This window comes from Zalophus californianus, chromosome 8, assembly GCF_009762305.2.
Source record: "Zalophus californianus isolate mZalCal1 chromosome 8, mZalCal1.pri.v2, whole genome shotgun sequence".
Lineage (NCBI taxonomy): Eukaryota > Metazoa > Chordata > Mammalia > Carnivora > Otariidae > Zalophus > Zalophus californianus.
Window position 1 is genome coordinate 122,152,632 of NC_045602.1, and position 15,710 is coordinate 122,168,341.

The 15,710-nt window shown below is 43.0% G+C and overlaps 1 long non-coding RNA gene across 1 annotated transcript in view; it reads left to right on the plus strand.

Annotated features, from left to right (window-relative positions):
• Positions 1-15,333, plus strand: part of LOC113937815 — a 62,113-nt gene extending 46,780 nt beyond the window's left edge. Inside the window, exons 2-3 of the long non-coding RNA XR_003524728.1 lie at positions 14,084-14,314; positions 15,205-15,333. This is a non-coding gene — a long non-coding RNA (uncharacterized LOC113937815). The remainder of the gene's footprint in view (positions 1-14,083; positions 14,315-15,204) is intronic.
• The last annotated feature ends 377 nt before the right edge of the window (positions 15,334-15,710 follow it).

The window sequence follows — 15,710 nt, forward strand, 5'->3', positions numbered from 1 at the left end:
CCAAGGAAGTGAAATACCTGTACACTGAAAAATGCAAAATGTTGTTGAAAGAAATGAAAGACTACCCAAATAAATTGACAGACATACTGTGTTCCTGGAAGGATGACATACAATTATCTTAACATTATTAGATTCAGTGTAAACCCTATCAGAATTCCAATGGCCTTTTTTCCCCTCAGGAATAGAAAAACCAATCCTCATTCTCACATGGAATTGCAAGGGGCCCCCCAAAACCAAAACAGTCTTGAAAAAGAACAAAGTTGGAAGACACAGACTTCTTGATTTTGGAACTTACCATAAATATAAAAGAAGCAAAGCAATGTGGCACTGGCATAAAGATAGACATATAGATCAGTGGAATAGAATTGAGAGTTTGGAAATAAACCCATATATCTATGGCCAATTGATTTTTTAAATTTTTTTATTGTTAATCACCATAAATTATATCATTAGTTTTTGATGTATTGTTCCATGATTCATTGTGCATAACACCCAGTGCTCCATGCAGTGCTCTTTAATACCCATCACCAGGCTAACCCATCCCCACACCCTCCTCCCCTCTAGAACCCTCAATTTGTTTTTCAGAGTTCATTGTCTCTCATGGTGTGTCTCCCCCTCCAATTTCCCTCCCTTCATTCTTCCCCTCCTGCTATCTTCTTTTTTTTTTTCTTAAACATGTATTGCATTATTTGTTTCAGAGGTACAGATCTATGATTCAACAGTCTTGCACAAATCACAGCGCTCACCATAGCACATACCCTCCCCAATGTCTATTACCCAGACACCCCATCCCTCCCACCTCCCTCCACTCCAGCAACCCTCAGTTTGTTTCCTGAGATTAAGAATTCCTCATATCAGTAAGGTCATATGATACATGTCTTTTTTTCTTAAGATTTTATTTATTTGAGAGAGAGAGAATGAGAGATAGCACGAGAAGGAAGAGGGTCAGAGGGAGAAGCAGACTCCCCGCTGAGCGGGGAGCCCAATGCGGGACTCGATCCCGGGACTTCAGGATCATGACCTGAGCTGAAGGCATTCGCCTAACCGACTGAGCCACCTAGGCGCCCTACATGTCTTTCTCTGATTGACTTATTTCACTCAGCATAATATCCTCCAGTTCCATCCACATCATTGCAAATGGCAAGATCTCATTCCTTTTGATGGCTGCATAATATTCCATTGGATACATATGCCACATCTTCTTTATCCATTCATCTGTCTATGGACATCTTGGCTCTTTCCACAGTTTGGCTATTCTGGACATTGCTGCTATAAACATCGGGGTGCATGTACCCCTACGGATCCCTACATTTGTATCTTTGGGGTATATACCCAGTAGTGCAATTGCTGGATCTTATGGTAGCTCTATTTTCAACTGTTTGAGGAACCTCCATACTGTTTACCAGAGTGGTTGCATCAGCTTGCATTCCCACCAATAGTGTAAGAGGGTTCCCCTTTCTCCACATCCCTGACAACATCTGTCATTTCCTGACTTGTTAATTTTAGCCATTCTGACTGGTGTGAGGTGGTATCTCATGAGGTTTTATTTTGGATTTCCCTGATGCCGAGCAGTGTTGAGCACTTTTTCAGGTGTCTGTTGGCCATGTGGATGTCTTCTTTGGAAAAATGTCTGTTCATTCCTTGATTGGATTATTTGTTCTTTGGGTGTTGAGTTTGATAAGTTCTTTATAGATTTTGGATACTAGCCCTTTATCTGATATGTCCTTTGCAAATATCTTCTCCCATTCTGTCGGTTGTCTTTTGGTTTTGTGGGCTGTTTCCTTTGCTGTGCAAAAGCTTTTTATCTTGATGAAGTCCCAATAGTTTATTTTTGCCCTTGCTTCCCTTGCCTTTGGCGATGTTTCTAGGAAGAAGTTGCTGTGGCTGAGGTCAAAGAGGTTGCTGCCTGTGCTCTCCTTTAGGATTTTGATGGACTCCTGTCTCACATTGAGGTCTTTCAACAATTTTGAGTCTATTTGTGTTTGTGGTGTAAGAAAATAGTCCAGTTTCATTCTTCTGCATGTGGCTGTCCAATTTTCCCAACACCATTTGTTGAAGAGACTGTCTTTTTGCCACTGGACATTCTTTCCTGCTTTGTCAAAGATGAGTTGACCATAGAGTGGAGGGTCCATTTCTGGGCTCTCGATTCTGTTCCATTGATCTATGTATCTGTTTTTGTGCCAGTACCATACTGTCTTGATGATGACAGCTTTGTAATAGAGCTGGAAGTCCGGAATTGTGATGCCGCCAGCTTTGCTTTTCTTTTTCAAGATTCCTCTGGCTGTACGGGGTCTTTTCTGGTTCCATACAAATTTTAGGATTATTTGTTCCATTTCTTTGAAAAACGTTGATGGTATTTTGATGGGGATTGCATTGAATGTGTAGATTGCTCTAGGTAGCATTCACAATATTTGTTCTTCCAGTCCATGAGCATGGAATGTTTTTCCATTTCTTTGTGTCTTCCTCAGTTTCTTTCATAAGTATTATAGTTTTCCGAGTACAGATCCTTTGCCTCTTTGGTTAGATTTACTCCTAGGTATCTTATGGTTTTGGGTGCAATTGCAAATGGGATCGACTCCTTGATTTGTCTCTCTTCTGTCTTGTTGTTGGTGTATAGGAATGCCACTGATTTCTGTGCATTGATTTTCTATCCTGCTACTTGACTGAATTCCTGTATGAGTTCTAGCAGTTTTGGGGTAGAGTCTTTTGGGTTTTCCACATACAGTATCATATCATCTGCAAAGAGTGAGAGTTTGACTTCTTTGCCAATTTGGATGCCTTTGATTTCTTTTTGTTGTCTGATTGCTGTGGCTAGGACATCTAATACTATGTTGAATAGCAGTGGTGAGAGTAGACATCCCTGCCACGTTCCTGACCTTAGGGGGAAAGGTCTCAGCTTTTCCCCATTGAAAATGATATTCGCCATAGGTTTTTCATAGATGGCTTTTATGATATTGAGGTATGTAACCTCTGTCCCTATACTCTGAAGAGTTTTGATCAAGAAAGGATGCTGTACTTTGTCAAATGCTTTTTCTGCATCTATTGAGAGGATCATATGATTCTTGTTTTTTGTTAATGTATTGTATCACATTGATTGATTTGTGGATGTTGAACTAACCTTGCAGCCAAAATCCCACTTGGTCGTGGTGAATAATCCTTTTAATGTACTGTTGGATCCTATTGGCTAGTATTTTGGTGAGAATATTTGCATCCATGTTCATTAAGGATATTGGTCTGTAATTCTCCTGTTTGATGGGGTCTTTGTCTGGTTTTGGGATCAAGGTAATGCTGGCCTCATAAAACGAGTTTGGAAGTTTTCCTTCCATTTCTATTTTTGGAACAGTTTCAGAAGAATAGGTATTAATTCTTCTTGAAATGTCTGGTAGAATTTCCCTGGGAAGCCATCTGGCCCTGGGCTTTTGTTTCTTGGGAGATTTTTGATGACTGCTTCAATTTCCTTAGTGGCTTATAGGTCTGTTCAGGTTTTCTATTTCTTCCTGGTTCGATTTTGGTAGTTGATACATCTCTAGGAATGCACCCATTTCTTCCAGGTTATCTAATTTGCTGGCATATAGTTGCTCATAATATGTTCTTATAATTGTTTGTATTTCTTTGGTGTTGGTTGTGATCTCTCCTCTTTCATTCATGATTCTGTTGATTTGGGTCATTTCTCTTTTCTTTTTGATAAGTCTGGCCAGGGGTTTATCAATCTTTTGAATTCTTTCAAAGAACCAGCTCCTAGTTTCGTTGATCTGTTCTACTGTTCTTTTGGTTTCTAGTTCATTGATTTCTGCTCTGATCTTTATTCTTTCTCTTCTCTTGCTGAGTTTAGGCTTTATTTGCTGTTCTTTCTCCAGCTCCTTTAGGTGTAGGGTTAGGTTGTGTATTTGAGACGTTTCTTGTTTCTTGAGAAAGGCTTGTATTGCTATATACTTTCCTCTCAGGACGGCCTTTGCTGTTATCCCAAAGATTTTGAACAGTTGTGTTTTCATTTTCATTGGTTTCCATGAATTTTTTAAATTCTTCTTTAATTTCCTGGTTGACCCATTCATTCTTTAGTAGGATGCTCTTTAGCCTCCATGTATTTGAGTTCTTTCTGACTTTCCTCTTGTGATTGAGTTCTAGTTTCAAAGCATTGTGGTCTGAAAATATGCAGGGAATGATCCCAAACTTTTGGTACCGTTAGAGACCTGATTTGTGACCTAGGATGTGATCAATTCTGGAGAATGTTCCATGGGCACTAGAGAAGAATGTGTATTCCGTTGCTTTGGGATGGAATGTTCTGAATATGTCTGTGAAGTCCATTTGGTCCAGTGTGTCATTTAAAGTCTTTATTGCCTTGTTGATCTTTTGTTTAGATGATCTGTGCATTTCATTGAGGGGGCTGTTAAAAATCCCCCAGTATTTTATTGTTGTCGATGTGTTTCTTTGCATTTGTTATGAATTGCCTTATATAATTGGCTGCTCCCATGTTAGGGGTATAGATATTTACAATTGTTAGATCTTCTTGTTGGATAGACCCTTTAAGTAGGTTATAGTGTCCTTCCTCATCTCTTATTACAGTCTTTGGTTTAAAATCTAATTTGTCTGATATAAGGATTGCCACCCCAGCTTTCTTTTGGTGTCCATTAGCATGGTAAATAGTTTTCCACCCCTTCACTTTCAATCTTGGGTTGAAAATGAGTCTCTTGCAGACAGCATATCGATAAGTCTTGTCTTTTAATCCAATCTGATAGCCTGTGTCTTTTGATTGGGGCATTTAGCCCATTTACATTCAGGGTTACTATTGAAAGATATGAATTTAGTGCCATTGTATTGCCTGTAAGGTGACTGTTACTGTATATTGTCTGTTTTCCTTTCTGGTCTATGTTGCTTTTAGGCTCTCTCTTTTCTTAGAGGACCCCTTTCAATATTTCTTGTAGGCCTCTTTCATGTTTGCACATTCCTTTAGTTTTTGTTTGTCCTGGAAACTTTTTATCTCTCCTTCTATTTTCAATGACAGCCTAGCTGGATATAGTATACTTCGCTGAATATTTTTCTCGTTTAGTGCTCTGAAGATATCATGCCAGTCCTTTCTGGCCTGCCAGGTCTCTGTGGATAGGTCTGTTGCCAATCTAATGTTTCTACCATTGTAGGTTACAGAGCTCTTCTCCCAAGCTGCTTTCAGGATTTTCTCTGTTTCTGAGACTCGTAAGCTTTACTCTTAGATGTCGGGGTGTTCACCTATTTTTATTGATTTTGAGAGGGGTTCTCTGTGCCTCCTGGATTTTGATATCTGTTTCCTTCCCCAAATTAGGGAAGATCTCTGCTATAATTTGTTCCAATATACCTTCTGCCCCTCTCTTTCTTTCTTTCTTTCTTCTTCTGGGATCCCAATTACTCTAATGTTGTTTCATCTTAGGGTATCGCTTCTCTCTTGAATTCTGCCCTCATGATCCTGTAGTTGTTTCTCTCTCTTTTTCTCAGCCTCTTTATTTTCCATCATTTGGTCTTCTATATCGCTGATTCTCTCTTCTGCCTCATTTATCCTAGCAGTTAGTACCCCCATTTTTGATTGCACCTCATCAATAGCCTTTTTGATTTCGACTTGGTTAGATTTTAGTTCTTTTATTTCTCTAGGAAGGGTTTCTCTAATAACTTCCACGCTTTTTTCAAGCCCAGCTAGTATCTTTAAAATCATGATTCTGAACTCTAGGTCCGATATCTTACTAATGTCCGTATTGAGTAGGTCCCTGGCAGTCAGTACTACGTTTTCTTCTTTTTGTTGAGGTGGAGATTTTTTCCATCTTGTAATTTTTGTCCAGAGGAGAAAAGGTGAATGAGAGAACAAAATGCTAACAGGGTAACAACATCCCCAGTATATATACTCTAAACAAATCAGAAAAACCTGAAACTGGGGGGAAAGAAAGGGAAAGAAAGAAAAAAGAAAAGAAAGAAAAAAAAAGATAAAAACAAACAAAAACAGAACAAAACAAAAAAAACAATATGATCAAATATGATCAGGCTGGTGCATAGATCAGTGCCACACACTAGATTTTGGGTATATTTTGGTCTGTTAGAAGAAAGTGCCTCCTAAAATTTTAAAGAAAGAAAAACTTATATATGTACAAAATAAGGGTTGATATGATGAAGGGATGGAGTATGAATGTAAAGATGAAAATTATAAAAAGTTTTATAAAAGGAATTGGTAAGTTGTTTGAAAAAAGAAAGAAGAGGATTAAAAAAAAGAGAATGTGATCAGGCAGGAGACTAGAACAAAGCCATACACTAGAGATTTAGGGTATATTTTGATATGTTAGAAGAAACTGTATCTCAAAATTGTGAAGAGAGAACAAGTTACATATATATGCCAAAAATAAGGGTAACTACTATGAAGAGATAGAATATGACTCTAAAAATGAAAAATAAAAATGTTTTTTAAAAAAGGATTGATAAGATGTTCGTTGAAAAAGGGGGAAAAATTAAAAAAAAAAGACAGTTAAAAAATTAAGTTTGGAGATCGGGCAGAGCAAGATGGTGGAGGAGTAGGAGACCTAGATTTCGTCTGGTCTCAGGAATTCAGCTGAATAGGGATCAGACCATTCTGAACACCTACAAACTCAACAGGAGATCGAAGAGGAGAGTAGCAACAACTCTCTGAACAGGGAAGGGACCACTTACTGGAAGTCTCCTCTGGACCAAATGACAAGACAAAAAAAAAATCACCTCAGCAAAAAGAACAAGAGGTCGTACCGTCAGCCAGGGACCTACTCAATACGGACACTAGTAAGATGTCGGACCTAGAGTTCAGAATCATGACTTTAAAGATACTAGCTGGGCTTGAATAAAGTGTGGAAGTTATTAGAGAAACCCTTTCTGGAGAAATAAAAGAACTAAAATCTAACCAAGTCAAAATCAAAAAGGCTATTGATGAGGTGCAATCAAAAATGGGGGCACTAACTGCTAGGATAAATAGGCAGAAGAGAGAATCAGCGATATAGAAGACCAAATGATGGAAAATAAAGAGGCTCAGAAAAAGAGAAATAAACTACAGGATCACGAGGGCAGAATTCGAGAGATAAGGGATACGAGAAGACGAAACAACATTAGAATAATTGGGATCCCAGAAGAAGAAGAGAGAGAGAGAGGGGCAGAAGGTATATTGGAGCAAATAATAGCAGAGAACTTCCCTAATGTGAGGAAGGAATCAGGCATCAAAATCCAGGATGTCTTCCAAAGAAGACATCCACATGGCCAACAGATACATGAAAAAGTGCTCAACATCGCTCGGCATCAGGGAAATCCAAATCAAAACCTCAATGAGATACCACCTCACACCAGTCAGAATGGCTAAAATTAACAAGTCAGGAAATGACAGACATTGGCGGGGATGCGGAGAAAGGGGAACCCTCCTACACTCTTGGTGGGAATGCAAGGTGGTGCAACCCCTCTGGAAAACAGTATGGAGGTTCCTCAAACAGTTGAAAATAGAGCTACCCTATGATCCAGCAATTGCACTACTGGGTATTTACCACAAAGATACAAATGTAGGGATCCGAAGGGGTACGTGCACCCCAATGTTTATAGCAGCAGTGTCCACAGTAGCCAAACTGTGGAAAGAGCCAAGATGTCCATCGACAGATGAACGGATAAAGAAGATGTGATATATATACACAATGGAATATTATGCAGCCATCAACAGGAAAGAGATCTTGCCATTTGCAACGACGTGGATGGAACTGGAGGGTGTTATGCTGAGTGATATAAGTCAATCAGAGAAAGATGTATTATATGACCTCACTGAAATGAGGAATTCTTAATCTCAGGAAACAAACTGAGTGTTGATGGTGTGGTGGGAGGTGGGATGGATGGTGTGGCTGGGTGATAGACTTTGGGTAGGGTATGTGCTGTGGTGAGTGCTGTGAATTGTGCAAGACTGTTGTATCACAGATCTGTACTTCTGAAACAAACAATGCAACATATGTTAAGAAAAAAGAAAAAGAGGAAGATAACAGGAGGGGAAGAATGAAGGGAAATAAGTCAGAGGGGGATACGAACCATGAGAGACGATGGACTCTGAAAAACAAACTGAGGATTCTAGAGGGGAGGAGGGTAGGGGGATGGGTTAGCCTGGTGATGGGTATTAAAGAGGGCACATTCTGTGCGGAGCACTGGGTGTTATGCACAAACAATGAATCATGGAACACTACATCCAAAACTAATGATGTAATATATGGTGATTAACATAACAATAAAAAATTTAAAAAAGACTTTGAAAGCCTAAAGAATCATGGTAAAAAAGCCATGGATTCTATGTGCAGTATTCCCCTAGCGCTGGAGTTCTGCCCTCATTGATCGGTAAACTTGGTCTTGACTGGCCGTTCTTACTGATCTTCTGGGGGAGGGGCCTGTTGCCGTGGTTCCCAAATGTGTTTGCCAGAGGCGGAATTGCCCCACCCTCGCCAGATCCGGGCTAAGTAATGTGCTTGGGTTTCTCTCGGAAGCTTTTGTTCCCTGCAAGCTTTCCGTATAGCTTTGGAGGAGGAGGGTGAAAATGGCGGCCTCCCAATCTCCACCCGGAGGAGCCGAGAACTCAGGGCTCCGCTCCTCAGTGTGCCCCCAGAGAAAAGCCATCAGTCACTCCCGTCTCTCCAGTCTCCAGCCACACTCCGTGCTCACCCGGCCTGTGCCCGAGCGTTTCTATCTCTGGCACCCGACCCCGTGTGGAGTCTCCTAACCCAGCAGATCCCTGCGGTGTGCTCCTGAGCCGCTCCTCCCAGGGGAGGAAGGGGAGTCTTCCTGGATCTGTCGCTTGTTGGGTCCTTGCTGGAGGAGCAGTGGCCCGACTGGGCCGCAGATCACAGTTTATGGCAACCCCGAGCTGAGAGCCCACGCCTCGGCTCCGTATCTGCAGCCGGCTTCCCTGCTCTGATACCTGGGAGCTCTGCCGCACTCAGGCTCCCCCGGTCTTTCTGTGACCCCGAGGGTCCTGAGACCACCTGTCCCGTGAGGGTTCCACCCCCTGCTTAGCCACTGCAGCGACGTCCCTCAGCGGAGCCAACTTCTAAAAGTTCTGATTTTGTGCTCCGCGGCTCTAGCACTTGCCACAATCGGCAGATGGAGGCCCCTCCCCCGCCATCTATCCTCCTGAATATCGCCTCGGATTCATTTCTCTGCATGTCCTACCTCCAGTAAGTGGTCGCTTTTCTGTTCAGAGAATTGTTGCTGTTCTTCTCTTTGATCTCCTGTTGAGTTCGTAGGTGTTCTGAATGGTTTGATCCCTATCCAGCTGAATTCCTGAGACCAGACGAAATCCCGGTCTCCTACTCCTCTGCCATCTTGCTCTGTCCCCCCGTCATCTGTGCTTGGCCAATTGATTTTTGACAAGGGTGCCAAGTCCATTCAATGGGAAGGATATCTTCATCTTTAACAAATGATTCTGGGACCACTGATATCCACATGCAAAAGAATGAGGTTGGATCACAAACTGATATCATAGAAAAATAATAACTCAAAATGGGCCAATAATCTAAATATAAAAATTAAAACTAAAATTCTTAGGAGAAAACATAGGAATAAATCTTGATGATCTTGAATTGAACAATGGACTCTCTGATGTGAGACCAAAAACACAAGCAACAAAAGAAAAAAATAGAGAAATTGGACTCTGTCAAAATTAAAGACTTTTGCATGGAAGAACATTATCAAAGTGAAAAGAAAATCTGATATCATGAGCACTGAGTGTGATAGTCAACTAATGAATGATTGAATATTATTTCAAAAACTAATGATGTACTATACCTTGGCTAATTGAATTTAAATAAAAGAAAATCTGCAGAAAGGGAGAAAATATTTGTAATTCATATATCTGATAGGGGTCTAGTATTCAGGTATATAAAGAGTTCCCCCAAATCAACAGCAAATAAACAACCTCATTGAAACTCTCTCTAGAGTTGATTATACAAGTGACTGATGAGTCACAAGTATGATGAGAGCCAGGAGGGAGAGTTAAAACATAGGCAAACACTTGAATAGACATTTCTCCAAAGAATGATGTACAAATGGCCAATAAGCACATGAAAAGATGCTCAACATGTTAAGTCATTAGGGAAATGCAAGTCAAAACTACCATGAGACCCCATACCCACTAGGATGGCTATAATTTTTTTTAAAGGAAAAAAAATAAGTGTTGGTGAGGATGTGCTCAAATTGGAACCTTTGTATATTGCTGGTGGGAGTGTGAAATGGTTCAGTCACTGTGGAAAACATTTTGGTGGCTCTTCAACAGAGAATCACTGGATGACTCTGCAGTTCTAGTCCCAGGTACATACCTGAAGAATTGAAAACATGTTCAAACAACTCGTACATGCATGTTTATAGCAGCACCATTCATAATAGCTAAAAGGTGGAAGCAGCCTAAATATCCATTAATAAGTGAATGGATGAACAGATATAGTATATCCACACAATGGAATACTATTCAGCCATAAAAAGGAATGAAGTACAGATCCATTCTACAATGTGGGTGAACCTCCAAAACCTGATGCTAAGTGAGAGAAGCCAGACACAAAAGGTCATGTATCCTATGATTCCATTTATATGAAATATCTAGAATAGACATGTTCAGAGAGAGCACAGATTGATAGTGACCAGGGGGAAGGGATGGTGGGAGAGAAGCCATTTGATGACTAAGGGGTTTTACTTCAGAGTGATGGAAATGTTTTGGAACTAGACAGACATGATAGTTACACAATATCGTGAATGTACTAAATGCTACTGAATTGCTCACATTAAGGGTTGATTTTATGTTATGGGAGTTTTACCTCAATAAGTTATTAAAAAAAAAAAAAGGCTACCAAACAAATGCAGTGTGTCACTTACAATCAGGCATAAAAGGGAGCCTCATAGCTTGGAGCTGATATTTGCCTTGAGCTCCTCACTTCCAGAACGGTGGTCACATGACCCAGGAAAGGACCAGGAAAACGGGCAGTACACCAGGGTTTCCCTGGCCTTGGAAAACCAAGTCCCACAATGGCAGTGACTTGAGCCTGCTATTTTCTGCCCATAAAGTTACTGCATGTTTGCTTTTGGGGAAAAGAAGAATGTTCCTTTGTCCTGTGTCTTTGCCTATGCCCGGGCATGGTGAATCTTTTATTTTTATTAATTAATTTTTAAATTTTATTTTATCATGTTATGTTAGTCACCATACATCATTAGTTTTTGATGTAGTGATCCATGAATCATTGTTTTCGTATGAAAGAGAAAAAGGAGGTAGGTGGGGATCCTGAGGCTACGTGGGCAGTGGTATTCCAGGCAAAGGAAGGAGTGTGTGCAAAGGCCCTGAGGCAGGGGCCTGTTTGAGGCACTGAAGGGAGGCCAGGGTGGCTGGAGCAGAGCTCAAGAGAAAGAGAGGCAGGAGGTCACAGTGGCCTGACTGTATAGAACCTCATGGCCACTGTGAAGGCCAGCATTTACTTAGTGAAAAGGGAAGCCAGCCAAGAGTTTGAGCTAAAGAGTGACTTGATCTGGCTTCATGATCTCGCTTGGGTTTTAACATGTGTGCCACAGTGGAGAATAGAATGTAGATGATTATACAAGTGACTGATGAGTCACAAGTATTATGAGAGCCAGCGGGGAGAGTCTAGGGTATTTTGGAAGTATAAAACAGGAGACCTTGACTTGGTCTGGGGTTACAGGAGAGTTCAGGTAGGGCTCAGGTAGCATTTGGCCTTAGGGTAAATGGGAGCCACTGCAGGGTTTGGAGCAGGGGCATGGGGATTTTGGCCATGACTGTAAGTAAACATAATGGTGATCACACTCCCTGCCGGGGGTTGCTTTGGGAGACTTTCTCAAGTGGGGAGCTTGAAGCATTCGGCTGACTATGTGCCTGGAGAAGCCTCACTGTGCTGGTCCAGCCTCATGGGAGGAGGAGAGGGTGGGAAGCAGGCTGGCAAGCCTCAGGGCGCTGTAGGACCTGCTCACTTCACCATCACTTGTGAGATATGTCAGGCATTCGAGGCCCCTTGTGGCTCTAATTGGAATCCTCTCTGTAACTGATCTGTCAGGAGAGAGATGCCTCTGTCCCTCCATGGAGCCCTGGATGGAAGCTTGACAGCCCAGGTGGGAGGTGCTCTGGCAGTTTAATCACTCAGTGCAGACAGGACTGGCCATGCCCTCCATGGCATCCTGCATCTTCTGGCTAGGCTTGTGCATCCAAGAGAGTCCATGGTCTTAGGCCTTATAGCTAGGAACACATATGTCTGGTGACTGTCCCCCAAGCACCTCTGTATTTATTACGGTCAGTGGGAAGCAGATGGAACACTCCAGATAGTTTAATTCAAGGAGGAATTAACAAAAGGGCTATTCATTGGGGCACCTGGTGGCTTGGTTCGTTAAGCGTCTCACCCTTGATCTCAGTGTCATGAGTTCAAGCTCCGCGTCCACGTTGGGCTCTACGCTGCGCGTGGAGCTGCTTAAAAAAAAATGTCTATTAAGCTGTGGGCAAGGTGTAGGGAAATCATACAGGGTAGTGCTCTATTGGGGCTAGTTCCCACCTTAGATCCAAAGGGAGGGAGCAGGAAGGAGCACCAGGTATTGGAGCCTGGGTGGAGGGAGTTGGGGAGAGAAAGCTGGGGGGTAGGAGGTGAGTCCCTCAGATGAGACACAGGCAGACCCAGGCAACCTTGCAGAGAGGGAGCTGGAAACAGAAACACCCTGGCCATACTCTCCTCCTGTCTTCTGACCCCTGCAAGGATTCCTCACTGGTCAAGCGGAGCCAGAAGCAGAGGTCAAGGGAGACTGTTGACGTGGTCCCTACAGGTAGAGAAGCATAGCAAGTGGACCTGGGAGAACATATGGAAGATATCCATGTTCCTTGGGGCCAGGCCCTGCCCTGGGTTCCAGTCCAGAACTAGATCGGACATGGTCCCCGTTTCCAAGGAGCTCTCTGGGACATGGCAGTCGGATCAGAGTGACATGTGGTGGGATTGGTGCTGTGACAGGGGATGAGAAAATTGCATGGACTTTTAGTTGTCGGGATCATTAAACCAGGAGGAGGGGAGAGGGGTAGAGAGGGGATGCTTGGCTGCTCTCCCCGGTTCACTCCAGCAGCATGTTTATGGCATTTTTAGAGATGATGAGTAGATGTGTGTTTTCGGATCCTCCAGATAACAGCAACAGTGTTGCCTCACAAGCTCGTTGAAATTAGACCCTGGTTGGAAACTGATTAGCACAGTACTTGGCACCTTGCAAGTGGGCTGTGAACAGTAGTCCTCTTGTTCTTTGGCCTCATCAAGGTAGTCCAGTTAGCTCTACCAAGTGAATAAGCAAGATGGGCGGATCACGGGGCATCTCTGCCCAGTGACTCTGGTTTGCATGGCTACCGTTTATGAACTGCCTGCTCTGCGTCAAACGCACATTATCTCTACAACTTCTATGGGGAGGGAGTAGGTAGACAATATTATTTATTCATTTCTCTTCCTCTGGTGCCTCCTAGGATGGTTTCAAACCACGCCTGCAAATTCTTTGATACTTTTCCCATTGAGTGTTGGGGTCTACGTCCCCTGCCCTTGAATCTGGGCTGTTCTTAGTGACTAACTAGTAACAAGGAGAATGCCATGGAATTGATGCTGCTCTGGAGGCTAGGTCAGAAAAGGCCATGCAGTTTCTACTGGGCCTCTTGGGGTCATGCACCCAGTAAGCCAGGCACCATGGAAGAAATCCAGTTACCCCAAGACGGCTGTGCTGGGGAAGCCACATCTGGGCACTTTGGTCCACAGCCCAGCTGAGCCTTCAGATGACAGCAGCCCCAGCTGCCAGCGGACTACAACCCCAGGAGAGAATCCAGCAGAGCCTTCCCCCAAATCCTGACCGATACAGTAACTAGTGAAATGAAGTGGCTGGTTTGGGCTGCTACGTTTTGGAGTACTTTTTTATATTCCAGTAGTAACTGGAATACCTCCTCTTTCATGCCTTCCCTGTGGGTGGAATATTCTTCCGCCACCTCACTGACTTTAGACCTGGCCATGGGATTAATTTTAGCTATTGGGAGGTGAGTGGATGCAATGAACTTCCACGTCTAACCAAAATCCTCAAATGTGCTCAGGTGATTCGTCCAGCCCTCTTGCACTCCTGTGACTGGCCCTGGGAAGATCATGCTCCAGATCCCTGCTTCCCTTTATCCTAAAATGAAAGAGACTGGAACTCATCCTCTGGCCTAAAGCAGAGCTGCCCCACTGGCCTACAGGCCTGTGAGTGAGAAATGCTTGCTGTGGCAAACCACTGAGATCTGAGGGTGTTTGTTACCCCACATCATCTCAGCAGCAGCTAAGATAAGGTAGGTGTGTAACACCATGACTTCCACTTTCCAGACGGTGAAGCTGAAGCATACAAAAGTTAAATGAATTGCTCAGGTCATAGCTAGAAAGGAACAGAGTCTGCCTAGAAACTCATTTTTAACCATTGCCTTCAGAAAGGTACAAGCACTAGTACCCATCGCTCACGGGCCCATGTGCGTTTCCGGCATCCCTGCTCAGCCCCTGGCCTGGACGGATGTAGTAACTTCAGTTCCTGGAGGGGCTGAGGACACTATGAAATAAATAGCCCACGAAAGCGTTTTCCACTGTCCAGATCCTCAACCTTGAAACCTCAGCTGTATCATCCATTACCCTTCACAGAGCATAGGAGAGGTAGCCAGGTGTTTGGAAATATATAAAGCCTTGCTGCAGCCTAAATGCACAAGGAAAGTGGGCAACACTGCTTTATTCTTCCTGCTTGGGTCTCCAAGGTGTGTGTATGTGTGTCTTTAGAAGCATTATGCATTTAGATACACTTTTATGCATTCAGAGTTGGAGTAAAATCTAAGTGTTCATCACTATGCTTGGCTGTATGCCTGTGTGCTTGTGCTTGTGTGTGTGTGTGTGTGTGTGTGTGTGTGCGTGTGTGTGTGTGTGTGTGTTACACCACAAAAGAACATAGTTGGGCTAATGAGGCTGGGCTTTGGAATCCGACAGTCCTCGATTAAACACGATCTTCCCCATTGTGTGAACTTGGACAAGTTTTGCAACCCTTCTGAGTCTTAGTTTCTTCTTTCTATAAATGGGGAGCAATAAGAGTATGGAATGGGATTGACCTCCCATGAAGTAATGTATATAAAACACCTACCATCCTATAGGGGCTCAGTGAACACTTACATCCTTTCCCCCTCTTGTCGTTTCTTATCAACAGTTACTACAAAGTACAGTTTGCTCAACTTGAGGACTTTCTGTGAACTCTACTAGCATTTGGGGAGCTGCCCCCCACTCCAGGGATAAAGCAAGAGAGGACTCCTTTGTTGCCTAGGACCCGAGTCCTGCAGCTCTACATCTGTAAGTTGGTAGTCCTCTGCCTAAGCACCAAAGGTAATGTGGTACATAGACAAAGGGGCTTTAAACTAGGAGACATTGGGGCCTCGGCTGAAACCCTGTCTTTATTATTTATTAGCTGCATGACTTGGGTAATTACTTAAAGATTCCATGCCTTGTTTATTTTCCTTTCTGTGCAATAGGCATAATATCTGTATCCTGTTTACCGACATGCTGGCAGCATTCAGTATTGTGTCTGGCGCCTGGCAAGTGTCATGAGGATAGAATGGAGCAACACATGAATAATTGCCCCCCACAGAGTAGGCACTCTGTTGACACTGAGTTCCTTGGTACTACTGCTGGCATAAGGGTAGACTTTTTAAGGCAGGG